Source organism: Neophocaena asiaeorientalis, unplaced genomic scaffold (genome assembly GCF_003031525.2).
Source record: "Neophocaena asiaeorientalis asiaeorientalis breed wild unplaced genomic scaffold, Neophocaena_asiaeorientalis_V1.1 scaffold322, whole genome shotgun sequence".
Classification (NCBI taxonomy): domain Eukaryota; kingdom Metazoa; phylum Chordata; class Mammalia; order Artiodactyla; family Phocoenidae; genus Neophocaena; species Neophocaena asiaeorientalis.
In genome coordinates, this window is record NW_020185329.1 from 1 (window position 1) to 27268 (window position 27268).

Here is a 27268-nt window from a genome sequence, read left to right on the forward strand (position 1 = left end):
ATCTATCCTGGAGAATGTTCCATGTGCACTTGAGAAAAAAACTGTATTCTGCTGTTTTCAGATGGAAAGTTCCGTAAATGTTGATTAAGTCCATCTAGTCTACTGTTTCATTTAAAGTTTGTGTCTCCTTATTTATTTTCCCTCTGGTTAACTTGTCCATTGATGGAAGTGGGCTGTTAAAATCCCCCATTATTATTATGTTACTGTCAATCTCTCCTTTTATGACTGTTAACCTTATATATTGAGTTGCTCCTTTGTTGGGTGCATGTAAATTTACAATTGTTATATCTTTTCAGATTGTTCCCTTGATCACTATGTAGTGTTCTTCTTTCTCTTTTAACAGTCTTAATTTTAAAGTCTATTTTCTTCTGATATGAGTATTGCTACTCCAGCTTTCTTTTGATTTCATTTTGCATGGAATATCTTTTTCCATCCCCTCACTTTCGGTCTGTACGCATCCCTACAGATGAAGTGGGTCTCTTGTAGACAGCATATATATGGGTCTTGTTTCTGTATCTATTCAGCCAGTCTATATCTTTTGGTTGGATCATTTAATCCATTTACATTTAAGTTAATTATTGATATGTGTGCTCCTGTTGCCATTTTTTAAATTGTTTTGGATTTGTTTTTGTAGGTCGTTTTTCTTCCCTTCCTCTTTTGTTCACTTCTCTTGTGATTTGATGACTATCTTTAGTGTCGTGCTTGGTTTGCTTTTTTGTGTGTTTTTATCTATTGTAGATTTTTGGCTTGTGGTTCCCATGAGGTTTTTTTATAGCAGTCTATATATATATATATATATATATATGTACTTGTATGTTTATATGTATATATATATACATACAAGACTGTTTTAAGTTGCTAATCTCATAATTTCCTATGCATTTCCAATATCCTGCATTTGTACTCTACTCTTCTCATGATTGTTGGTTTTGATATATTTGTGTGTGGATGATTTCCTACCTTTACTGTATCTTTGCCTTTACTGGTGAGCTTTCCCATTTGTAATTTTCTTGTTTCTAATTGTGGCCTCCTCTTCTTTTCCACCTAGAGAAGTTCCTTTAGTATTGGGTTGGCCAAAATGTTCATTCAGCTTTTTTCCATAAGGTGGCTCTAGTAGTGCTTAGTTTTCTTTAACTTCATTCAAAACAATTTTTTTTAGATTTTATTGTGACAGCTATCATATCAGCTTACATTAAAAAACTTTACCAAAATTGGTGAATTTTTGTGTAGCCATTTTAATATTGAAGAAGGAAGATAAAAAACAACATTTTTGGCATATTATGATTTATTGTTTCAATAAAGGTAAAAATGCAACTAAAACACACAAAAAAAGATTTGTGCAGTGTATGGAGAAGGTGCCGTGACTGATCAAACGTGTCAAAAGTGGTTTGCAAAATTTTGTGCTGGAGATTTCTCGCTGGATGATGTGCCACAGTTGGCTAGATCAGTTGAAGTTGATAGCAATCAAATTGAGACATTAATTGAGAACAATCAACATTATACCATATGGGAGATTGCTGACATATTCAAAATATCCAAATCAAGTGTTGAAAATCATTTGCACCAACTTGGTTATGTTAATCACTTTGATTTTTGGGTTCCACATAATTTAAGAGAAAGAAAGCTTCTTGACCACATTTCCACATGTGATTCTCTACTTAAACATAATGAAAATGTTCCGTTTTTTAAAAAAATTGTGATGGGCGATGAAAAGTGGATACTGTACAATAATGTAGGAGGGAAAAGATCATGTGGCAAGTGAAATGAACCAACACCAACCATACCACAGGCCAGTCTTGAACCAAAGAAGGTGATGTTGTGGGTATGGTGGGATTGTAAGGGAGTCCTCTATTATGAGCTCCTTCCGGAAAACCAAACAATTAATTCCAACAAGCACTGCTCCCAGTTAGACCAACTGAAAGCAGCACTTGGTGAAAAGTGTCTGGAATTAGTCAACAGAAAATGCATAATCTTCCATAAGGATAATGCAAGGCTGCATGTTTCTTTGATGACCAGGCAAAAACTGTTACAGCTTGGCAGGGAATTTCTGATTCATCCGCCATATTCACCACACATTGCACCTTTGGTTTTCCATTTATTTTTGTCTTTACAAAATTCTCTATGGAAAAAATTTCAATTCCCTAGAAGACTGTAAAAGACACCCAGAAGAGTCCTTTGCTCAAAAAGATAAAAAAATTTGGGAAAATGGAATTATGAAGTTGAAAAATGAAAAATGGCAGAAGGTAGTGGAAGAAAAGAGTGAGTATGTTGTTCAATAAAGTTCTTGGTTAAAATGAAAAATATGTCTTTGATTTTTACTTAAATACAAAAGGAATTTTTGGCTAACCCAATATTTGTTGTAAAGCTGGTTTGGTGGTGCTGATTTCTCTTAGTTTTTCTTGTCTATAAAGCTTTTGATTTCTCTGTCAAATATGAACAAGAGCCTTCCTGGGTAGAGTATTCTTGGTTGTAGTTTTTTCCCTTTTGTCAGTTTAAATATATTGTTCCACTCCTTTCTGGTCTGCAGACTTTCTGCTGAAAAATCAGCTGATGCCCTTATTCCCTGGGTCCTCTGCCACCAGCATCCTTACCCCCACCCCAGTGAGAAATTGTCAACCTCCGCTTCCCCATAAGACCCTCCAACATCTGCAGGTAGGTATAACCCAGGCTCCTATGGAGTTACTGCTTTGTGTGGTGTCCCAATGTACATGAAACCTTGTGCACCCTCCAAAAGTGAAGGCTCTGTCCTCCCCAGTCCTGTGGAGTTCCTGCCCTCAAGCCCTGCTGGCCTTCAAAGCCAACTGTTCTGGGGGGATCTCTCCTCCCAATGTCAGACCCTCAGGCTGGGGAGCCTGACATGGGGCTTAGAACCATTACTCTTGTGGGAGAACCTCTGCAATATAATTATTTTCCAGTTTGTGGGTCACACACCCAGCAGATATTGGGTTTGATTATGTCACAAAGGTGCCCCTCCTACCATTTAATTGTGACTTCTTCTTTGTCTTTGAATGTTAAAGATCTTTTTTGGTAGATTCCAATCTTTTTTGTCAATGGTTGTTCAGCAGTTAGTTGTGATTTTGTTGTTTTCATGTGAGGAGGTGACCTCAAGTCCTTCTAGTCCACCATCTTGTCCAGAATTGAGGGGCCGCTTTTAGTTTGGATGCTTGCTGCCTCTTTCCTCAATGTGTGCTGGCTGCTATCCCCTTGATGTGGGGTGTGTAGGCATAGCAGTCCTTGGGCACTTCCAGGACAGCAGGTGCTGTGCTTTGGCCATTTGTTTTCATTTCTCTTGGAAGGGTATCAAGAGTGGAATGACTGGATTATATGGCAGTTATATGTTTAACATTTTAATAAACTCCAATATTTTCCCATTAGCATGATTCTGGCTTTGAGGATAAGATGGATATATTAAGACAACATTCATCTTTTGCTATGTTATTGAAATTTTTTATAAGAATTTTTGGTGTCAAATGCTTTTTCAGCATCTGTGCAGATGCTCACATAATTTTTCTCCTTAGATTATTGGTAAAATAAATTATATTAATAGGCTTATTAATGTTGAATTATCATTATATTCTTAGAATAAACACTCTTTCATCATCAGTTTTTTATGTTTTGTTGGATTCTGTTTTTCTGTGTTGTACTTAATATTTTTGCACAAATACATAAGTAAGGTTGGTGTGTGGAACTTTTGCAATTGTAGAGTTTCAATATTAATATTATACTTTTTTCATGAAAAGAAATTGATATATTTGCTTTTTCCCCTATTTTATGGAGCATTTTACATAACATTAATTTACCCTTTCTTTAAATGTGAAACCAGTAGAAGACATTGCCTTTTCCCTATGGTTTCTTGTTCAGAATTGGAAAGGAGTCTGGTAAGAAGTTTTCTCTTTTCTGGGATAGTTTTGGTTAACAATTGAATCCACTTGCTTCCACATAGTTAATTACTAGCACTGAGAACCAAGACCACTTATGTCAGTCTGACTTTACTATTGGTATAAGAAAATTCTTTCCCAGGAAGATAAAAACATAAATCAATAAATAACTTGATTATTAGCTTACAGAAATGCCTGAAAACCATTTTATCCAGTTTACTCACCTTGTCAAATAGCTATTCTGATAAACAATGGATTGTTTATCTAGGCAAGCATTTTGCTTAATAAAGAACAGTTTACTGATCAAGACTTGTTTCTCTACTCTCATTGCATTGTGCTCACCAATCCTAATATATCACATCATGAATCTACCCCAATCTCAATGAGTTACCTACCTTGATAGACCCATCTTAAAACACTTGATCCCAGACTCCAAAACCCTAGGTCTCTCCATTGTGAGATACTACAAAGCCTCCCTCATGGTTGTGTTCTTCCTTACTGCAATCATTTAACAAACTTAGCTTTGCTTAATCAACAGGTTATTCAGTGGTCTTTTGTAGGAGTTAGCAGTTGACATAGTAAAGTAAATTATATTTTCCTCCAATATTATCCATTTTTTCCAGGTCTTTGAATTTATTTACATACAGTTGAGCATACAGTATTGTATGGTATTTTAAATTATCTTAGTTTTTGTTTGAATTTTTCTTTTTTAAAAATTGCTGCACTTGGGTTTCCCTGGTGGCGCAGTGGTTGAGGGGCCGCCTGCCGATGCAGGGGACATGGGTTCGTTCCCCGGTCCGGGAAGATCCCACATGCAGCGGAGCGGCTAGGCCCGTGAGCCATGGCCGCTGAGCCTGTGCGTCCGTAGCCTGTGCTCTGCAACGGGAAAGGCCACAACAATGAGAGACCTGCGTACTGCAAAAAAAAAAAATCTTCCCTTGAAATATTTCCACTTTGTTTCTTGACTAGGTAACCAACTTGTCTTGTCATTTATCATTTATATTGTTACCTGTTTTTTAACAACAAAACTATTTTTTTAGTACCTTCAAATCCACATTTGATAGACACTAGTATTTAATGCTTTTAATACATACAACAATTTTTTAGAAACTTCACGAAGACAATTTCTTCTTCCACTTTGACCTAAGAGTTGAATAGTTATTTTTATAAACATAATTTATTGATTTCTATTTGAGGATCTTATTGGCTTTTTGATTCTGTTAATTTCAATTTTTATTTTCCTTTGAATAGATAAGATGATATTTAATATTTCTAATTTTTAAAATTTACCAAAATTTTCTTTGTGGTATAATATATATATTCAATTTTTATCATGTTCATGAAATTTGAAAAGACAAAGCTGTCTTTTCAGGGTACAGAGTTTGTTACATATAATGATATGCATATATATTTATTACATGTAATTTTATTTATATAAAATAAATGTATATATCATAGATGTTTATTATACTACATAATATAATTTAAAACTTATAGTATTATATATTATTAGCTTATTAATTACATTATTAATACTCACCTTTTTAAATTTTTTTCTTTTTACTATACATGTTCTGTCATGGACTGAAAGATGTGACATAAGTTGTCTTGGTTCTCAGTGCTGGTAATTCAGACTACCAGTGCAATTCTCCCTACATTTCTATTTCTCCCTATGTTTCATGTAGTTTAGCATTGTGTGTGTTGCTGTTGTTATTTGGTGCAGTGGTAGTCATAATTTAGTTTTTATAAAGTGTCTTTTTTTCTTGATTAATGCTTTTTATGTGAATTTTAATTGCTAGCTATTTTTAAAAATCTTATTTACTTGTGATAGTATTGCCTTGTATAAGTTTTTCCATCACTTTATTTTTATATATCCATAATCACTTTATTTTAGATAGGTCTTGTGAGTATATCAGGGAATTGGGTTTTGTTTTATTATTACTGGATAATTTTCATTAGCAACTATTTGTATAATCATAGATTTTTTATTCATTAATTATATTGGTAGCCTTCTAGACACAGGTTCACTGTGTCTATCACAGGATTTACTCCTAGAATAAATCCTCTTTTTGAAATATGTTATCCTTTGATATCTGTCTGGATTCTATTTGTCCATTTTTAGTGGGAATTTTACATGTATATTCCTAAATAAGATTGATGTATACAATTTTTTTAATATATTACTTTTATTAAGGTTTGATATCCCACTCATGGTGTGGGATAATTTATAGAGGAAAAGAATTTTCTGTTCTTCAATTGTTAGAGTTCAGCTGTGAAACTTTGGTTCTAGAATAACTTTGGGGTAGTGTTAACATTTCATTTTGATTTTTAATTTTATGTTTCATTAATTTTCATCTTTAAAATTTTTATTATCTTTATGGTGTCTTTTGATTTATATATGGCACTGTTTCAAAAATTTTAGCATGAACTTATTAACTTTAAATTTATAAAATTTAAAAGTTTTACATGTTTTCTATCGGTTGTGGTAAGTTTTATAAATATTTTGAGGTGTCTATGAAGCACACATATGAAACACCCATTCTTCCATTAGGCCCATTTGACCCAGTCAAGTCATCCTAATTACTGTCAGTAAATTGTGGATCAAATTCACTTTAACCTGTGATTAGTCTGTACTTGGGCATATGACCAAATTCTTGGTAAGGAGATGTGAATGGATATCTACTAGGGGATTATGAGCAAAGGTTTATTCTTATAAAGAGACATTTTAAAAGAACTGCTCTCTTCACCCAATGGATGGTGGCATATTCGAATACCATACCTAGAAATGAAGCTGCCCTCTTGTAAATATGAGGAGAGAGGACTGAGAACAAATCCAGCAAACAGAGAATGGCATGGCAGATCAATTGGAAGAAACATAGTGCCCTGATGAGGTACTTGAGCAGCTGAGGTATCCCTTGAAACATCACATTTCAGGGTTCCTTGTTAAAATTCTTGAAATGTCACAACTCAGGATTCCTTGTTATAGGAGATTATTATTATTATTATCATCATCATCATCATTATTTACATCTTTATTGGACTATAATTGCTTTACAATGTTGTGTTAGTTTCTGCTGTACAACAAAGTGAATCAGCTATATGTATATATATATCCCTTCCCTCTTGAGACTCCCTCCCACCCTCCCCATCTCACTTCTCTATGTCGTCACAAAGCACCTAGCTGATCTCCCTGTGCTATGCAGCAGCTTCCCACTAGCTATCTATTTTACACTTGGTAGTGTATACGCATCAATGCTACTTTCTCACTTCGTCCCAGCCTCCCTTTCCTCCCCTGTGTCCTCAAGTCCATCCTCTATGTCTACATCTCTATTCCTGCCTGCAGGAGATTATTGTTAAAACAGTTTGACTCTAAGCTCTCTGATACTTATCTCCAAATAATCCTAACCACCATAGAAGTGCTTATTTGCCTTTTCTTCATTTCCTAGACTGTTTGTAACTTTAGTTTTGACTTTTCTTCAGCCCTAAGAATTATGAAGGCAGACAATCTTTAATTAGTAAGAAATTAATATTTGAAGATTTTTATATTAAAAATTACACTGGATTATGATCAGAGATTGTAGGCTATAAATTTTCTCTTTTTGAAAATATTTTAAGATTATTTATGGATAGGATGTGAATAATTATAGCAAATATACCCTGAATATAAGGAAAATTGTCTTTTCTCTTCTTGCAAGATGCAATGATGTACATATTGTATGTCTGTATACCCACACATAAAATCTAGTTTATTGACTATTATTCTATGCCTCTATGCTCTCACTTACTTTTTGTCTATTATATCTGTGCAATTCTTGAGTGTGATGTAATAAAATCTCCCATAATTGCATTTTTATCAAGGTCAATGTGCATTTCTAATATTTTGCTTTATATATTTAGCTGCTATCTTCCTGGTGTAGGCAACTTTATGACTTTTATATATTCTTCATAAATTGTTCCTTTTATCTTTGTGTAATGTACGCCAGTATCCTCTTCAGTACTTTTAACCTTAAATCCCACTTTCTCTGGTATTAAGTCAAATACTCCTTTGTTTTGTTTGCATTTGTCTAGTATGTATTTTTCCATCCTTTGTTTTCAAACTTTTTTATTGCTTTGTTTAAAGTGTTTTTGCAAGTAATATATAACCAAATGTTTACATTTTGTTCAGTCTGAAAGTTCTATCTACTTGCAGGTAGTATGAACATTGATACCACACTATTTAGTGTCTGCCAGTTAATTTACTTTGCTATGTCTTCATTTATTTTTCCTCATTTTAACTTATTTCATTTATTTACTATTCATTCTACCCTTTCCCTTGTTAAGTTAGAAATTGCACTGATTAATTGACATACCATTGCTGTGGTTGCTTTCCTTGCACAACTAATCACACTCATTTATCTATTATTACATATAACAAAAGCCTTTTATTTTTCCCTATCATGACTCTCATCCTGTACACAGTTTAGAATGTTTTTATATCCTCCCTTTCTTGATAGTTTACAGCTCCTGGATTTTGCTGAAATATTTCAGCTCTTTTATATAACTATATTATTATTATATTTCTCCTTGCAATATGTCTTTTCTATTTCACAAATCTATATTTAATAATTATATTATATATAGTAATATCTTATAATCAGTATAGATTTAACTATATCTTAATCTATGATATCCTGCTGGTCTAATTCTTTCCCTGCATTGAGATTTCAGTTTCAATTCATTTGATGTTTAATGTTCTTCCTCAGGTCATTTCTTCTTATGGCCACTTGATTATTAATATCCCATATTTTTAAATCCCATATGTGAATGATATCTTGACTGGGAATAAGATTCCTAGTTCAATGTCTCTTTAGTTCAATAGAGCAAACATCATTTTTCCATTAACTATCAGCAATATCTTTGTGTAAATGTACAGATAATAACAAGCTTGGATTTGCAGATCAGTCTCTATTTTTACTATTCACACTGCAGTTGTGGCACAGAAGCAGTCATAGATAATATGTAAAAGAATAAATGTGCTGTGATTCAATAAATCTTTACAAAAACAGGCAGCAATAGGATTTAGCCCATTAGTCCATTGTTTTAAATATTGGTCCAATGCTCATCTGATTATTTTAGCTTTATATGATTTTTTTTATACTCTTCCGCCATCTTCCCCCGTTTTTTGTTTTTTTTTTTTAATGTTTTTGCAAATTTTTCCTTCCACTATTTGATTTAGAATATTGACAGGACATGCTAAGGCATATGTCTTTTTCTTTACTGCTACTTTGAAATTAAATGATATTTCAAACTGAACACAATACTTTTTCAGTTTTGAAAAACTATTTTCTATTATTTAGATAAGCATTGCCTTTTCTTCCTACTTTTTCTCTTATATAATAACAGGAACTCTTATTATAGGTGTTTAGGGCTCCTGAATATATGTCCTCTACATTTCTTTTCCTCATGATCTCTATAATTTTGTGGAGTGGTTTTTCCACATTTTCTTCCACTTGATCTTCTAGGCCACCCATTCATATATCATATCAATTATCTACCACAAATTTAATGCTGCATAATAAAGAAAATCAGTCATAATACTTCAGTGGCATATAATACAAACATTTATTTAGCTCACAATTTTACAGTTCAGTGATTTAGGCTGGGCTCAGTTAGGTAGTTCCTCTGGTTTCACTTCTAAATGTCTGATAGTCACCTGTGACTTGGCCAATCTAGGATGATCTTGGCTAAAATAACTGGTGGGACTCAGCTCTGCTCTACATGTTGCATTTTCCAGCAGGGCATATTCTTATAGTGAATGTAGAGGCACAAGTGGAAACTCCTCAGCTTCTTCAGACCTCTGCTCAGAACTAGCACACTATCACTTTTGCCTTATTTGGCCAGTCAGAAGCCCAGCCTGGAGACACACATATGGTAAATGGCAAGAATACAGGAAAAGAAGATGACTTGGGGCATTGATACAATCAAATAAGCCACAAGTCTCAAAACTGATAATTATTTGCTTACATTTATGTAATGAATGTTTTTACTATAAACAACCACCCCACTCTTCTGGAAGACTTTCTGTTTAACTGTTTAATTTTCTAATTGATTATTAATGCTTTATTTATTTATTTATTTATTTTTAGTGTTTAAGAAAATGCCCACATTTTATAGTAACTTTCTTTTAAGCTGTCTGTTCTGGATGCTGTAATTGTTTTTCTCTCCAATTCCTGATTCTTTTTTTGTTTTCCTGAGTCAGAATTTTCTTCACTTTTTGGAGCCAATGGCTGGAGAGAAAATCCCATGAGTGTTGAGAGGATATTCAGTAATCTTGGCCTCTGTAGGGAAGTGATTTGCCAGATTGCAATTTGCTGCTTCCTTGTCAAGACACTAAATACCATGCATCTTCTCAAGGGCCATAGCTTTACATGAGCCAACTCTCTACAGGAGTCAGAGAGTTCAGATGCCTGACTAGGAGTCTTTATTCCAGATTCCCATATGTCATTTTACAACTACTTTGATCCTGGCACAGCTGTGAGCTGGCTTCCACTTGTGGACTCAGCCTGCCACAAATGTCACACTTTATCTGGGTGCCTGAAGTGGTTGGTAGTTTTTTTGTTGTTAGGAAGGGAGAACAGCAGAGATGAGTGTTCTGATCAATCTTCCAGGATCTCCTGAGTCATAGCATTTAACCACTAAATAATACTGACTTTTCTTTATAATGTGGATTTGTGAATTTGGCTCTGGAAGGGATGACCCAACCAGGGATCCCAGGAAATGCCTAGTCACCAGAAATTCACATCCTTGGAGGACCCACCCATGGGTTACCTCTGCCCTTAACTGGTAACTAGAACAGTCATTAGGAACTCTCTCTACCAATTAGGGCCAATGATAAACCATGGGTTAGTCCATTCAGTAGATGTCCAGACCTAATATACAAATGACATATTGTTTTATATAATGATAATAATTACCTAGAAGAATTTTATTTTAACAGAGTCCTAAGAATGCTCATCACAAATACTTTATGATGCAAATTATATTTCCACACATCAGTACTTCTCAGTCACAATCTCTTCTTACTGTTTCCTTAATACAAATACCTATTAGCAGGTAGTAGTAGGTTCGTTGATCCTTCACCATAACAGCTACTGTCTTAGTCACTACCATCTATGTTTTGATTGTATCATTTCTCTAGATCTGCTGTTTTTTTAATGATAATTCCATTATTTGCCAAGAGACCATCTTACATGCACCTGTCAGCTTAACATCTTTTACTAGTATGGAGGAAAAGAATCTGGATGCCTTACAGAAGCATTTGGTATGTTTACCGTATCAAAATAAATTTCAATATTTGACTTAGGGTAAGTGTTGGCCAGAGGATTGGTCATATCATCTGCCACTCTGTTATTCAGAACCAAAATATTTTATCACTGAAACTTAGATTCCACTCTACTTTTTGGTTATGTGGAGAGAAGTATGGGGGGAAAAGGTAATTAAGTCTTATCAATCAGTGTATGCCATTAGTTAAGTTATTAGTAAATTAGTTAATTTTAATATTTCTCAGTTTTAATTTTAGGTAGATATATAGATATAAAATGCAGTTTTATAAAAGATAATTTTCAGAAAAATGGTAAAATTATGACTCTCATACAAGTATTTTAAAAAACATGTGTCAAAGGATTTTTTTTTTACTCACATGATATGAGGGAATCAGGCAGGTGTTATAATTAGTTCAAAGGACAATTCAAATATCACATATTTTACATTGAGTAATGTTGAAAAGAATTATAAATAGAGAAAATCTTTCCCCACAGTGGGGAGAGGAAGTCAAATAAAATCATTTTTAGACAGAACAGCATTTACACATCTATCAGTTTCAATTTATGGAAAGTTGCTAAATATTTCAAATACAATGAACTTGACTTGAATCTGACAACCTGATAATCTGATAAAAATCATGTAGTTTTCCACTGAAACATGTAATAAATTTTTAAGATTAACTTTTGTTAAGGTGGAGCACAAGGTGTCAGATGGTGAGATGTAGTTCAACAAAAGATCACAAAAAATTAAAATAGAAAAGTTTTTTGCAGCTTTTTCATTGAAGTATACTTGATTTACAATCATAATTTCAGATGTACACCATAGTTATTCAGTATTTTTAAGATTATACTCCATTAAAAGTTGTAAGATAATGGCTGTAATTCTCCATGCTATATAATATATCATTGTTGTTTTTCTATTTTATGCATAGTAGTTTGTATCTCTTAATCCCATACGCTTAATTTGCCCCTTCCCCTTTCTCTCTCCCTTTTGGCAACCATTAGCTTATTTTCTATATCTTTGAGCCTGTTTCTGTTTTGCATTCTCTTGTATTAATTTTAGATTCAACATATAAGTGATATCATGCAATATTTGTCTTTCTCAGTCTTACTTATTTTACTAAACATATATCCTCTAGGTCCACTCACATTGCTGCAGATGGAAGAATCCAATTCTTTTTTGGGCTGAGTAATATTCCACTGTGTGTGTGTGTGTGTGTGTGTGTGTGTATGTGTGTGTGTGTGTGTGTGTGTCTGTGTCTGTGTACCACATCTTCTTTATCCATTCATCTGTTGATGGACACTTGGGTTGTTTCCATGTCTTAGCTATTGTAAATAGTGATGCTATGAACATTGGAGTGCATGTATCTTTTCGAAGGAGTGTTTTAATTTTTTTCTGGATATATACATAGGAGTGGAATTCCTGAATCATATGGTAGTTCTATTTTTAGTTTTTTGAAGAACCTTCATACTGTTTTCCATAATGACCACACCAATATACATTCCCCCACACAGTGTACAAAGGTTCCCTTTTCTCCACATACTCTCCAACATTTGTTATTTGTAGGCATTATGATGAAAGTCACTCTGACAGGTCTGAGGCAATATCTCATTAACATTTTGATTTGCATTTCTCTAACAATTAGTGATATTGAGCATCCTTTCATGTGCTTGTTAGCCATCTGTATATTTTCTTTGGAAAAATGTCTATTCAGGTCTTCTACCCACTTTTTGATTGGATTTTTTGTTTTTTGATATTAAGTTATATGAGCTGTCTATATATTTTGGATACTAACCCCTTATTTTTCATATCATTTGTAGGTTGTCTTTTCATTTTGTTGATGGTTTCCTTTGATGAGCAAAAGCTTTTAAGTTTAATTAGGTCTCATTTGTTTATTTTTCTTTTATTTCTTTTGCCTTATGAAACAGATCCAGAAAACAGTGCTGTGGTTTATGTCAAAGAATGTTCTGCCTATGTTCTTTTCTAGGATTTTTATGGTTTCAGGTTTTACATTTAGGTCTTTAATCTATTTTGAGTTTATCTTTGTATATGGTTTGAGGTAATGTTCCAATCTCACATGTCCTAGAGGATGTACACAGAATACCACAAGGGGTCACATGGGGAGGTTAAGGTAGGGTACAGGCAGAAAGAGAGAAACATGCTCAGAAACATGCCTTTATTAGGGTCTGTGTGTAAAGTGCTTTGAGGTTCCCAAGCTAAAATCAGTCAATTCAAACCAAAGAGAGTTGGGTTTTGGTAAATTACATGAGGGTCTTATTTAAGGGGTATACAAGGGAAAGACCTAGTGAGGTAGGGGAAACTGTTGATCACAGAGGCTGTTGGGGAAGCCATATTAGGAATTTACATTTACTTGTGACTCTCCAGGCTGTTTTCTAGAGTGTACTCTTACATTAGGGCTACTGTCAGTTTAAGGTCCCGAAAGGTCACTAGGCCAAACAAATGGATGCTGTGGCAGCAATACTATGGAGTAGCTTTGCTAAAATCTTGACAAAACACAAATTTTTTTCCTACAATCTCCCCATTTTGATCAAAATCAATTTTCAAAAAACTATTATTCTTAATCACAAAATTAAAACTTATCTCATTAGATTTGGCCTATTATTTACATAAGTGCAACAAGAGTATTCATTTGTCATATGAGCTTTCTTAAATTTGATTTGCTGAAACTTTTCATAAGGAATATCAGATTGAACTTTTAAAAGCCACTTGAGACTAGGAAATAAAGGCAAATATTCGCTGTAAGATTTCACTGGCATTCCTTATTAAGTTGGGTAAATTTCTCTTGTTGAGGTTCTCAATAATCTAAGTTTCCTATGCCTTCCAGGAAGAGACACTCCTTACTCACCTGTAGGCTGAGGACCCTGTAAGCCAGGCACCAGGTCAGTTTTCCTATGAGAACTTTGTAAGCATTAAGTCCATAAAGTAAACCTTAGTTCCCTAAAAGTATTAAATGACCATGTTTCTCAAATATGGCATCAGTGGCAAGGCTTTCATTGCAGTCAATGTTTCCAATTAGGTCCTAGTGAAAAGAAGGATAGATATTATTGAACCCATGTAAAAAACTACATTCCTGTGAAAATTGAAATAATCAGTAGGAGTTTCTGAATTAAGATGAGAACAAGGGAGAATAAGATATCACTTACGAATGCTTCATTTTAGTTTACAAAGTAAAGTCTTCTAAATTGTAATGAGTTACAGATAGCTTAAGAAGAAAGAGCATATCTAGAAAATAGAACATTAAAATAGTATCAACACTATTCTAAACAAAATTACATTTATCCCTCATCAGTTCATTTAGTTCTATGTAATTAAGTTTTATTCACCTGACTCTTGGATCAGCAATCTCTTGAACTCATCTTCTCCAGTAGAGTTCTGGAAATCCTGATTCAGTTTGCTATCAGTGACTCATATCATGGTCTAAAAGTTGTTAAAGTGATGCCATTAGAAGACTGTATTCAAATGTACCTTTTAGCACTTCCCTTGTGGCATAGTGGTTAAGAATCTGCCTGCCAATGCAGGGGACACAGGTTCGAGCCCTGGTGTGGGAAGATCCCACATGCCATGGAGCAACTAAGCCTGTGCACCACAACTACTGAGCCTGCACTCTAGAGCCCTCAAGCCACAACTACTGAGCCTGCGTGCCACAGCTACTGAAACCCACACACCTAGAACCTATGCTCTACAACAAAGAAAGCCACCACAATGAGAAGCCCATGCAACACAATGAACAGTAGATCCTGCTCACTGCAACTAGAGAAAGCCTGCATGCAGCAACAAACACCCAACACAGCCAAAAATAAAAATAAAGTAATTAATTTTAAAAAATTGTAAAAAACAATGTACCTTTTGTAGTCCTTTTCCATGGGACCTGGGATCTGGGACACCTTCTTTGTTGAAGATAAAGCAATCTGACCTGTAACACATTGCAAAAGCTTTCAGGAAGCATCAGAGTAAAACTAACAAAAGATAATCTGTAGATGACAAAAAACTCTAAATGCTGTGGTCAATTTATCGCTGATTATTTTCTAACGTGAAAGAGCTCATGTGAGTTCATTACAAGAATAAGGCAACTGACAAGGGACTTTGTTTCTATAGACTGCAAAACAAAATTAAAAAGTCAATTCAAAAAAACAGTCCTACACATTTTTAATTTTTGTTTTTATTTCCATTACTCTGGGGGACAGATTGAAAAAGATGTTGCTGTGATTTATGCCAAAGAGTGTTCTCCCTATGTTTTCTTCTAAGAGTTTTGTAGTATCCAGTGTTATATTTAGGTCTTTAATCCATTTAGAGTTTACTTTTATATATGGTGTTAAAGAATGTTCTAATTTTATTTTTCTTATATGTTACTGCCCAGTTTTCCCAGCACCATTTGTTGAAGAGACTGTCTTTTTTTCCATCATATAGTCTTGCCTCCTTTGTTGTAGATGAATTGACCATAGGTGCATAGGTTTATTTCTAGGCTTTCTATCCGATTCCATTGATTTATATTCCTGTTTTTGTACCAGCACCATACTGTTTTGATGATTGTAGCTTTGTAATATAGTCTTAAGTGAGGGAGCCTGATTACTCCAACTCCATTTTTCCTTCTCAAGATCACTTTGGCCCTTTGGTGTCTTTTGTGTCTCCATACAAATTTTGAGATTTTTTTGTTCTAGTTCTCTGAAAAATGCCATTGGTAATTTGATAGGGATTGCATTGAATCTGTAGATTGCCTTGGGTAGTATAGTCATTTTGACAACACTAATTCTTCCAATCCACTTTGCTGTACACCTGAAACTAACACAGCATTTTAATCAACTATATTCCAATATAAAATAAAAAATAATCACTGAATAAAGAGTAATTAAATAAAACTCCAATCTACTATTAATACAAAGTAGTCCATAACTTTCTAGATTGTGTTTTACTTTTATGTTGTTTTTCACTCAATGGCATATCATGGATATTCTTTCCTGTCAATAAATATATTTCATAATTCTTTTAAAAAGTCTTAGAATTATTATACACACAATGATTAACCCCATTCAAATAATAGAGCAAACATTATATCTAATTTTTAAAAGTGGATGAAAAATATACATTTCAGAGAAAAAAATCTTATAATGTAACATGTAATAATCCTGATATAATATACCATCAATATACCAAGCATATAATAAAAGGATATCTAGAATAGATACAAATTATTGAGTACAGAAATTAAGAATGGAACGGTTTCTAAAACAGCTATTTCTTCTAGAAAAAAGTGTTTTCCTTTACACTACACTTCTGACACTAAATGTGTGTTTTCCACATATTAAGAAATTATCTGACACCAGCTGCGTGTCATACAATCCAATACAATCCCAACACCATCTGCCTGGAATTAGTGTCACATTCTATAAGTTAAGGGCTCAGTTCCACAAGACTACTCACATTTTAGATAACTATTGTCAAGTCCCAGGTTGTCACCTATACTTCTGACCTATCAGATAGAAACCAGGATTTCCATGACTGCTTTTTAGGCTCAATAATTTGCTAGAATGGCTCACAGAACTTAGAGAAACACTTACTTTTACTAGTTTACTATAGAAGGTATAAAAGTACACAAAAGAATAGTCTGATGGGGCTTCCCTGGTGGCGCAGTGGTTGAGAGTCTGCCTGCCAATGCAGGGGACATGGGTTCGTGCCCTGGTCTGGGAAGATCCCACATGCTGCGGAGCGGCTAGGCCTGTGAGCCATGGCCGCTGAGCCTGCGCGTCTGGAGCCTGTGCTTCGCAACGGGAGAGGCCACAGCAGTGAGAAGCCCGTGTCCCACACACACACACACACACACACACACACACACACACACACACAAAGAATAGTCTGATTAAGAGACATATAGGGTAAGGTATGCAGAAGGGGCACGGAACTTCCATGCCCTCTCCAGGTGTGCTATCATCTCAGGACCTCCATGTGTTCAGGGACCTGGAAAATCCCTAAACTCTATATTTTGGAGATTTTTATGGAGACTTTATCTCATAGGCAGGATTGATTATTAACTCCATTTCCAGTCCCTCTCTTCTCTCCAGAGAACGGGGGTGTGTGGCTGAAAGTTCCAAGCTTTTAATTGTGTCTTGTCTGTCTAATGACCAGCCCCCATCCAAAAGCCCCTCATCCCAGTTGCCTAATTAGATCAAAAGATACTCTGATCACCCAGGAAATTCCAAGGGATTTAGCAATTCTATGTCAGACACTCCTATTCCTCAGGAAATTACAAGGGCTGTCAGGAACTGGGGTCAAACACACACACACACACACACACACACACACATACACACACACATATTTCTTATTAGTTCACAATATATTAAAAAAACTCACAGGTAAGTGGTGTGAATGAAAATCATTGCCTAAAATATATTGGATTCAAATTGAAGAAATAAAAATGAATTAACATGTTAAAAAACAACTGAAATTATGACTAATAGCATACCAATTTTTTCTAATATTATGCAAAACAGCAGCAGAATTCTGATAATTGGAAACTTGTCAGGGAAAGTGAAGGCATTTTTTTAAAAAAATGTATTGAAGTATAGTTGATTTACAATGTTGTGTTAGTTTCAGGTGTAGAGCAAAGTGAATAGTTTATACCCACATACGTATCCACTATATTTTAGACTCTTTTCCCATATAGGTCATTACAGAATATTGAGTACAGTTCCCTGTGCTATACAATATGTCCTTATTAGTCATCTATTCTATATATAGTACTGTGTATGTGTCAATCTCCCAATTTATCCCTCTCCCCCTTATCCCCTAGTAACCATAAGTCTGTTTTCTATATCTGTAACTCTCCGTTTTGTAGATAAGTTCATTTGTACCTTTTTTTTCTTAGATTCCACATATAAGTGATATATGATATTTGTGTTTCTCTGTCTGACTTACTTCACTCAGTATGACAATCTCTAGGTCCATCCATGTTGCTGCAAATGGCATTATTTCATTTTTTTAATGGCTGAGTAATATTCCATTGTATATATGCACCACACCTCCTTTATCCATTCCTCTGTTGTTGGACATTTAGTTTGCTTCCATGTCCTGGCTACTGTAAATAGTGCTGGAATAAACATTTGGGTGCATGTATCTTTTTGAATTATGGTTTTCTCCAGACATGTGCCCATGAGTGGGATTGCTGGATCATGTGGTAGCTCTATTTTTAGTTTTTTGCAGGAACCTCCATACTGTTCTCCATAGTGGCTGTAGCAATTTACATTCTTGCCAACAGTTTAGGAAGGTTCCCTTTTTTCCACACCCTTTCTAGCATTTATTGTTTGTATATATTTTGATGATTTTTTTTTTTTTATATATTTTGAGGATTTTTTTTTTTATTATAACCAGTGTGAGGGGATACCACACTGTAGTTTTGATTTGCATTTCTCTAAAAATTAGTGAGGTTGAGATTCTTTTCATGTGCATTTTAGCCATCTGTATGTCTTCTTAGGAAAAATGTCTACTTAGGTCATGCAGTCATTTTTTGATTGGGTTGTTTTTGAATTTTCTTTTGTTTTATATTGAGCTGCATGAGCTGTTTATATATTTTGGAGATTAATCCCTTGTCAGTTGCTTCATTTGCAAATATTTTCTCCCATTCTGAAGGTTGTCTTTTTGTTTTGTTTGTTTATGGTTTCCTTTGTTGTGCAAAATCTTTTAAGTTGCACTAGGTCTCATTTGCTTATTTTTGTTTTTATTTTCATTATTCTAGAAGATGGATCAAAAAAGATCTTGGTGCAATTTACGTTAAAGGGTGTTCTGCTATGCTTTCCTCTAAGTGTTTTATAGTGTCGGCCTAACATTTAGGTCTTTAATCCATTTTGAGTTTATTTTTGTGTATGGTGTTTGGAAGTGTTCTAATTTCATTCTTTTACATGTAGCTGTCCAGTTTTCCCAGCACCATTTATTGAAGAGACTGTCTTTTCTCCATTGTATATTCTTGCCTCCTTTATTATTGATCAGGTGAACATAAATGCTTGAGCTTATGTCTGTGCATTCTATCCTGTTCCATAGATCCATATTTCTGTTTTTGTGCCAGTACTATATTGTTTTGAAAACTGTAGCTTTGTAGTATACTCTTTTTTTTCTACATCTTTATTGGAGTATAATTACTTTACAATGCTGTGTTAGTTTCTGCTTTATAACAAAGTGAATCAGTTATACTTATACATATGTTCCCATATCTCTTCCCTCTTGCGTCTCCCACCCTCCCACCCTCCTTATCTCACCCCTCTAGGTGGCCACCAAGCTGATCTCCCAGTGCTATGCAGCTGCTTCCCACTAGCTATCTATTTTACGTTTGGTAGTGTATATATGTCCATGCCACTCTCTCACTTTGTCACAGTTTACCCTACCTCATCCCCATATCCTCAAGTCCATTCTCTAGTAGGTCTGTGTCTTTATTCCTGTCTTACACAAAGGTTCTTCATGACATTTTTTCCCCCTAAATTCCATATATATGTGTTAGCATATGGTATTTATCTTTCTATTTCTGACTTACTTCACTCTGCATGACAGACTCTAGGTCCATCCACCTCATTACAAATAGCTCAATTTCATTTCTTTTTATGACTAATATTCCATTGTATATATGTGCCACATCTTCTTTATCCATTCATCCAGAGATGGTCACTTAGGTGGTTTCCATATCTGGAATATTGTAAATAGAGCTGCAGTGAACATTGTGGTACATGACTCTTTTTGAATTATGGTTTACTCAGGGTATATGCCCAGTAGTGGGATTGCTGGGTTATATGACAGTTCTATTTGTAGTTTTTTAAGGAACCTCCATACTGTTCTGCATAGTGGCTGTATCAATGCACAATCCCACCAGCTGTGCAAGAGTGTTTCCTTTTCTCCACACCCTCTCCAGCATTTATTGTTTCTAGATTTTTTGATGATGGCCATTCTGACTGGTGTGAGATGTTATCTCAGTGTAGTTTTGATTTGCATTTCTCTAATGATTAATGATGTTGAGCATTCTTTCATGTGTTTGCTGACAGTCTATATATCTTCTTTGGAGAAATGTCTATATAGGTCTTCTGCCCATTTTTGGGTTGGGTTGCTTGTTTGGTTTGTTATTGAGCTGCATGAGCTGCTTATAAATTTTGGAGATTAATCCTTTGTCAGTTGCTTCATTTGCAAATATTATCTCCAATTCTGAGGGTTGTCTTTTGGTCTTGTTTATGGTTTCCATTGCTGTGCAAAAGCTTTGAAGTTTCACTGGGTCCCATTTATTTATTTTTGTTTTTATTTCCATTTCTCTAGGAGGTGGGTCAAAAAGGATCTTGCTGTGATTTATGTTATAGAGTGTTCTGCCAATGTTTTCCTCTAAGAGTTTGAGAGTCTCTGGCCATACATTTAGATCTTTAATCCACTTTAAGCTGATTTTTGTGTATGGTGTTAGGGAGTGATCTAATCTCATACTTTTACATGAACCTGTCCAGTTTTCTCAGCACCACTTACTGAAGAGGCTGTCCTTTCTGCACTGTACATTCCTACCTCCTTTATCAATGATAAGGTGATGATATGTGTGTGGGTTTATCTCTGGGCTTTCAATCCTGTTCCATTGACCTGTATATCTGTTTTTGTGCCAGTACCATACTGTCTTGATTACTATAGCTTTGTAGTATAGTCTGAAATCAGGGAGCCTGATTCGTCCAGCTCCATTTTTCGTTCCTAAGATTGCTTTGGCTATTCAGGGTCTTTGTGTTTCCATACTGATTGTGCAATTTTTTGCTCTAGTTCTGTGAAAAATGCCAGTGGTAGTTTGATAGGGATTGCATTGAATCTGTAGACTGCTTTGGGTAGTAGAGTCATTTTCCCAATATTGATTCTTCCAATCCAAGAACATTGTATATCTCTCTATCTTTTTGAATCATTTTTAATTTCTCTCATCAGTGTCTTATAACTTTCTACATACAGGTTTTTTTTCTCCTTAGGTAGGTTTATTCCTAGATATTTTATTCTTTCTGTTGCAAAGAGAAATAGGAGTGTTTTCTTGATTTCACTTTCAGATTTTTCATCATTAGTGTACAGGAATGCCAGAGATTTCTGTGCATTAATTTTGTATCCTGCTACTTTACCAAATTAATTGATTAGCTCTAGTAGTTTTCTGGTAGCACATTTAGGATTCTCTATGTATAGTATGTCATCTGTAAACAGTGAGAGCTCTACTTCTCCTTTTCCAATTTGGATTCCTTTTATTTCCTTTTCTTCTCTGATTGCTGTGGCTAAAACTTCCAAAATTATGTTGAATAAGAGTGGTAAGAGTGGGCAACCTTGTCTTGTTCCTGATCTTAGTGGAAATTGTTTCAATTTTTCACCATTGAGGACGATGTTGTCTGTGGATTTGTCATATATGGTCTTTATTAAGTTGAGGAAAGTTCCCTCTATGCCTACTTTCTGCAGGGTTTTTATCATAAGTTGGTGTTGAATTTTGGCAAAAGCTTTCTCTGCAACTATTGAGATGACCATATGGTTTTTCTCCTTCAATTTGTTAGTATGGTGGATTACATTCATTGATTTGCATATATTGAAGAATCCTTGCATTCCTGAAATAAATCCCATTTGATCATGGAGTCTGATCCTTTTAATGGGCTGTTCTATTCTGTTTGCTAGTATTTTGTTGAGGATTTTTGCATCTATGTTCATCAGTGATATTAGCCTGTAGTTTTCTTTCTTTGTGACATCCTTGTCTGGCTTTGGTATCAGGGTGATGGTAGCCTCATAGAATGAGGTTGGGAGTGTTCCCTCCTCTGCTATATTTTGGAAGAGTTTGAGAAGGATAGGTGTTATCTCTTCTCTAAATGTTAGAAAGAATTCGCCTGTGAAGACACTGATCCTTGGCTTTTGTTTGCTGGAAGATTTTTAATCACAGTTTCCGTGCTTGTGATTGGTCTGTTCATATTTTCTATTTCTTCCTGCTTCCGTCTTGGCATGTTGTGCATTTCTAATAATTTGTCCATTTCTACCAGGTTGTCCATTTTATTGGCATAGAGCTACTTGTAGTAATCTCTTGTGATTTTTTGTATTTCTGCAGTGTCAGTTGTTACTTCTTTTTCATTTCTAATTCTAGTGATTTGAGTCTTCTCCCTTTATTTCTTCATGAGTCTCATTAATGGTTTATCAATTTTGTTTATCCTCTCAAAGAAGCACCTTTTAGTTTTCTTGATCTTTGCTACCATTTCCTTCATTTCTTTTTCAATTATTTCTGATCTGATCTTTATGATTTCTTTTCTTCTGCTAACTTTGGGGGTTTTTGTCCTTCTTTCTCTAATTTCTTTAGGTGCAAGTTTAGGTTGTTTATTATAGATGTTTCCGGTTTCTTAAGGTAGGATTGTATTGCTATAAACTTCTCTCTTGGAACTGCTTTTGCTGCATCCCATAGGTTTTGGGTTGTCCTTTCACCGTTGTCATTTGTTTCTAGGCATTATTTGATTTCCTCTTTGATTTCTTCCGTTGTCCCTTTGTTATTAAGTAGTGTATTGTTTAACCTCCATGTGTTTGTATTTTTTACAGATCTTGTCCTGTAATTGATATCTAGTCTCATAGTGTTATGGTCCGAAAAGATACTTCATACAATTTCAATTTTCTTAAATTTACCAAGGCTTGATTTGTGACCCAAGATATGATCTATCCTGGAGAATGTTCCATGAGCACCTGAGAAGAATGTGTATTCTGTTGTTTTTGTATGGAATGTCCTATAAATATCAAAGAAGTCCATCTTGTTTAGTGTATCATTTAAAGCTTGTGTTTCCTTATTTATTTTCATTTTGGATGATCTATCCATTGGTGAAAGTGAGGTGTGAAAGTCCCCTACTATGAATATGTTACTGTCAATTTCCCCTTTTATGGCTGTTAGTATTTGCATTATGCATTGAGGTGCTCCTATTTTGGGTGCATAAATATTTACAACTGTTATATATCCTTCTTGGATCGATCCCTTGATCATTATGTAGTGTCCTTCTTTGTCTCTTCTAATAGTCTATTTTAAAGTCTATTTTGTCTGATATGAGAATTGCTACTCCAGCTATTTTGGTTTCCATTTGCATGGAATATCTTTTTCCAGACCCTCACTTTCAGTCTGTATGTGTGTCTAGGTCTGAAGTGGGTCTCTTGTAGACAGCATATATATGGGTCTTGTTTTTGTATCCATTCAGGCAGTCTGTTTCTTTTGGTTGGAGTATTTAATCCATTTACATTTAAGGTAATTATCAATATGTATGCTCCTCTTCCCATTGTCTTAATTGTTTTGGGTTTGTTATTGTAGGTCTTTTCCCTCTCTTGTGTTTCTTGTCTAGAGAAGATCCTTTAGCATTTGCTGAAAAACTGGTTTGCTGGTGCTGAACTCTCTCAGCTTTTGCTTTTCTGTAAAGATTTTAATTTCTTCATCAAATCTGAATGAGATCCTTTCTGTGTAGAGTAATCTTGGTTGTAGGTTTTTCTCCTTCATCACTATAAATATGTCCTGCTAGTTCCTTCTGGCTTGCAGAGTTTCTGCTGAAAGTTCAGCTGTTAACCTTATGGGGGTTCCCTTGTGTGTTTTTTGTTGTTTTTCCCTTGCTGCTTTCAATATGTTTTCTTTGTATTTAATTTTTGACAGTTTGATTAATATGTGTTCTGGTGTGTTTCTCCTTGGATTTATCCTGTATGGGACTCTGTGTTTCCTCAATTTGATTAATTATTTCCTTTCCCATATTAGGAAAGTTTTCAACTATAATCTCTTCAAATATTTTCTCAATACCTTTCTTTTTCTCTTCTTCTTCTGGAACCACTATAATTCGAATGTTGGTGTGCTTAATGTTCTCCCAGAGGTCTCTGAGACTGTCCTCAGTTCTTTTCATTCGTTTTTCTTTATTCTGCTCTGCAGTAGTTATTTCCACTACTTTATCTTCCAGGTCACTTATCTGTTCTTCTGCCTCAGTTATTCTGCTATTGATCCCATCTAGAGTAATTTTGATTTCAATTATTGTGTTGTTCATCATTGCTTGTTTCATCTTTTATTCTTCTGGGTCCTTTGTAAATGTTTTTTGCATTTTGTCTATTCTATAGCCAAGATTTTGGATCATCTTTACTATAATTATTCTGAATTCTTTTTCAGGTAGACTGTCTATTACCTCTTCATTTTTTAGGCCTGGTGGGTTTTTATCTTGCTCCTTCATCTGCTGTGTGTTTTTCTGTCTTCTCATTTTGCTTATCATACTGTGTTTGGGGTCTCCTTTTTGCAGGCTGCAGGTTCGTAGTTCCCACTGTTTTTGGTGTCTGTCCCCAGGAGCTAAAGTTGGTTCAGTGGGCTGTGTAGGCTTTCTGGTGGAGGGGACTAGTGCCTGTGTTCTGGTGGATGAGGCTGGATCTTGTCTTTCTGGTGGGCATGTCCACATCTTGTGGTGTGTTTTGGGGTGTCTGTGGACTTATTATGATTTTAGGCAGCCTCTCTGCTAATGGGTGGGGTTGTGTTCCTGTTTTGCTAGTTGTTTGGCCTAGGTTGTCCAGCACTGTAGTTTGCTGGTCGTTGAGTGAAACTGGGTGCTGGTGTTGAGATGGAGATCTCTGGGAGATTTTTGCCATTTGATATTACATGGAGCTGGGAGGTCTCTTGTGGACCAGTGTCCTGAAGATGGCTCTACCACCTCAGAGGCACAGCACTGACTCCTGGCTGCTGCACCAAGAGCCTTTCATCCACACAGCTCAGAATAAAAGGGAGAAAAAGTAGAAAGAAAGAGAGAAAGAAAGAGGATAAAATAAGGTAAAATAAAATAAAAAGAAATTTTAAGAAAATTTTTTTTAAAGTTAAAAGAAAAAATGGATGTATAGAACCTTAGGGCAAATGGTGAAAGCAAAGCTTTACAGAAAAAATCTCCCACAGGAGCATACACCTGCACACTCACAAAAAGAGGAAAAAGGGAAAAAATAATAAATCTTTCTCTTAAAGTCCACCTCCTCAATTTGGGATGATTTGTTGTCTATTCAGGTATTCCTCAGATGAAGGGTACATCAAGTTGATTGTGGATATTTAATCCGCTACTCCTGAGGCTGCTGGGAGAGATTTCCCTTTCTCTTCTTTGTTTGCACAGCTCCTGTGGTTCAGCTTTGGATTTGCCCCTGCCTCTGCATGTTCGTTGCCGGAGCGCATCTGTTCTTTGCTCAGACAGGATGGGTTTAAAGGAGCCGCTGATTCAGGGGCCCTGGCTCACTAAGGTGGGGTGGAGGAAGGGGTACAGAGTGCAGGGTTACCCTGCAGCGGCAGAGGCCGTCGTGATATTGCACCAGCCTGAGGTGCACCATGCATTCTTCCAGGGATGTTGTCCCTGGATCCCGGGACCCTGGCAGTGGTGTGCTGCACAGGCTCCCTGGAAGGGAGTTGTCGAGAGTGACCTGTGCTCGCACACAGGCTTCTTGGTGGCAGCAGCAGCAGCCTTATCATCTCATGCCCGTCTCTGGTGTCTGTGCTGTTTGCCACGGCTCGCACCCATCTCTGGAGATCCTTTAAGCAGTGTTCTTTATCCCCTTTCTGCACACACCAGGAAACAGAGGAAAGAAAAAGTCTCTTGCCTCTTCTGCAGGTCCAGACTTTTCCCTGGACTCCCTCCTGTCTAGCCATGGTGCAGTAACCCCCTGCAGGCTGTTTTCACACTGCCAGTCCTCTACCTTCACTCTGCCCGAAGCCCGAGCCTCAGCTCCCAGCCCCGCCTGCCCCAGTCAGTGAGCAGACAAGCCTTTCAGGCTAGTGATTGCTGGTCGGTGCCAATCCTCTGTGCGGGAATCTCTCCACTTTGCCCTCCGCACCCTGGTGGCTGTGTTCTCCTCCTCGGCTGCGAAGTTCCCCCACTTCGTCACTCACAGTCTCCTCCCGTGAAGGGGCTTCTAGTCTGTGGAAACCTTTACTCCTTCATAACTCCCTCCCACTGGTGCAGGACCTGTCTCTATTCTTTTGTCTCTGCTTATTCTTTTTTCTTTTGCCCTACCCAGGTATGTGGGGAGTTTCTTGCCTTTTGGGAGGTCAGCGTTCAGTAGGTGTTTTGTAGGAGTTGTATTTCTGATGTATCTATGGGGAGTAAGGTGATCTCCGCATCTTCCTCTTCCACCATCTTAATAAATCTCTCTGTAGTATAGTCTTAAGTGAGGGAGCCTGATTCCTCCAGCCCCATTTTTTTCTCATTGACAGGTATTTAGGAATTTCCCATATATCGTAAAATTTCTGAAGTATTTATATTAATAACATTTTACCATTACAAATTTAACCTAGGGAAGGCTAAGTATTTCTCCTGATATGACAACTCTTCCCATGCAATTCATTAATAGTAACATATCAAGTAAACCTTATTATTTCTAATACTTCTGATTTTATGAGATGAAACAAATATATATCTATGTGACTCTCCAGGGGCTCTTTGGCAAATCTAGTAGACACTTCTAGGTGCAAAAAATATCCTAAAAGCATATTTTACTTATTTCACTTTACATTTAGGATGCCATTTTGGGGAGGCAAAAAGTCAAAATTGTCAGAAGATTTTAACACCTAAGATAGAGATCAGATAAGGAATGCCTGAGAAATAATAGTTGTCACATTTCCAATTGACAACAAAATATTAAAAAATAAACATGGAAGATAACATGACTGTAAAGAAACTTAGCTTTTTATCAAGTGAGAAAACTTTGTTTTCTTAAATAATGTGAGATATAGTAAACAGAAAGAAAATTATAGATGATTATTCTGGTAGGACATTGAATCTGTTATCTAGACAGATTGCATACAATTAAAAAAAAAAACCTTTTTACATGGAGGTGGAAACATTTGATAGTAAACAAGCAACAACAACAACAACAAAAAGCCTATCAAAATTGAAGCACTTTGCCAAGATTTTAACACATGTCATAGCCTTTCAGACTCAGGTATTATGAACCAGGGTAAATAAAATATACATAAATGTTTTTTTACTTCATTATGCCCCTTCATATTCTGGAACAAAGAAACAATTTACCTTAGGATCAATTGCAAGGTTTGAAAGATGAAAACTACTTTCATATTATTATTAAATTGTTAACAT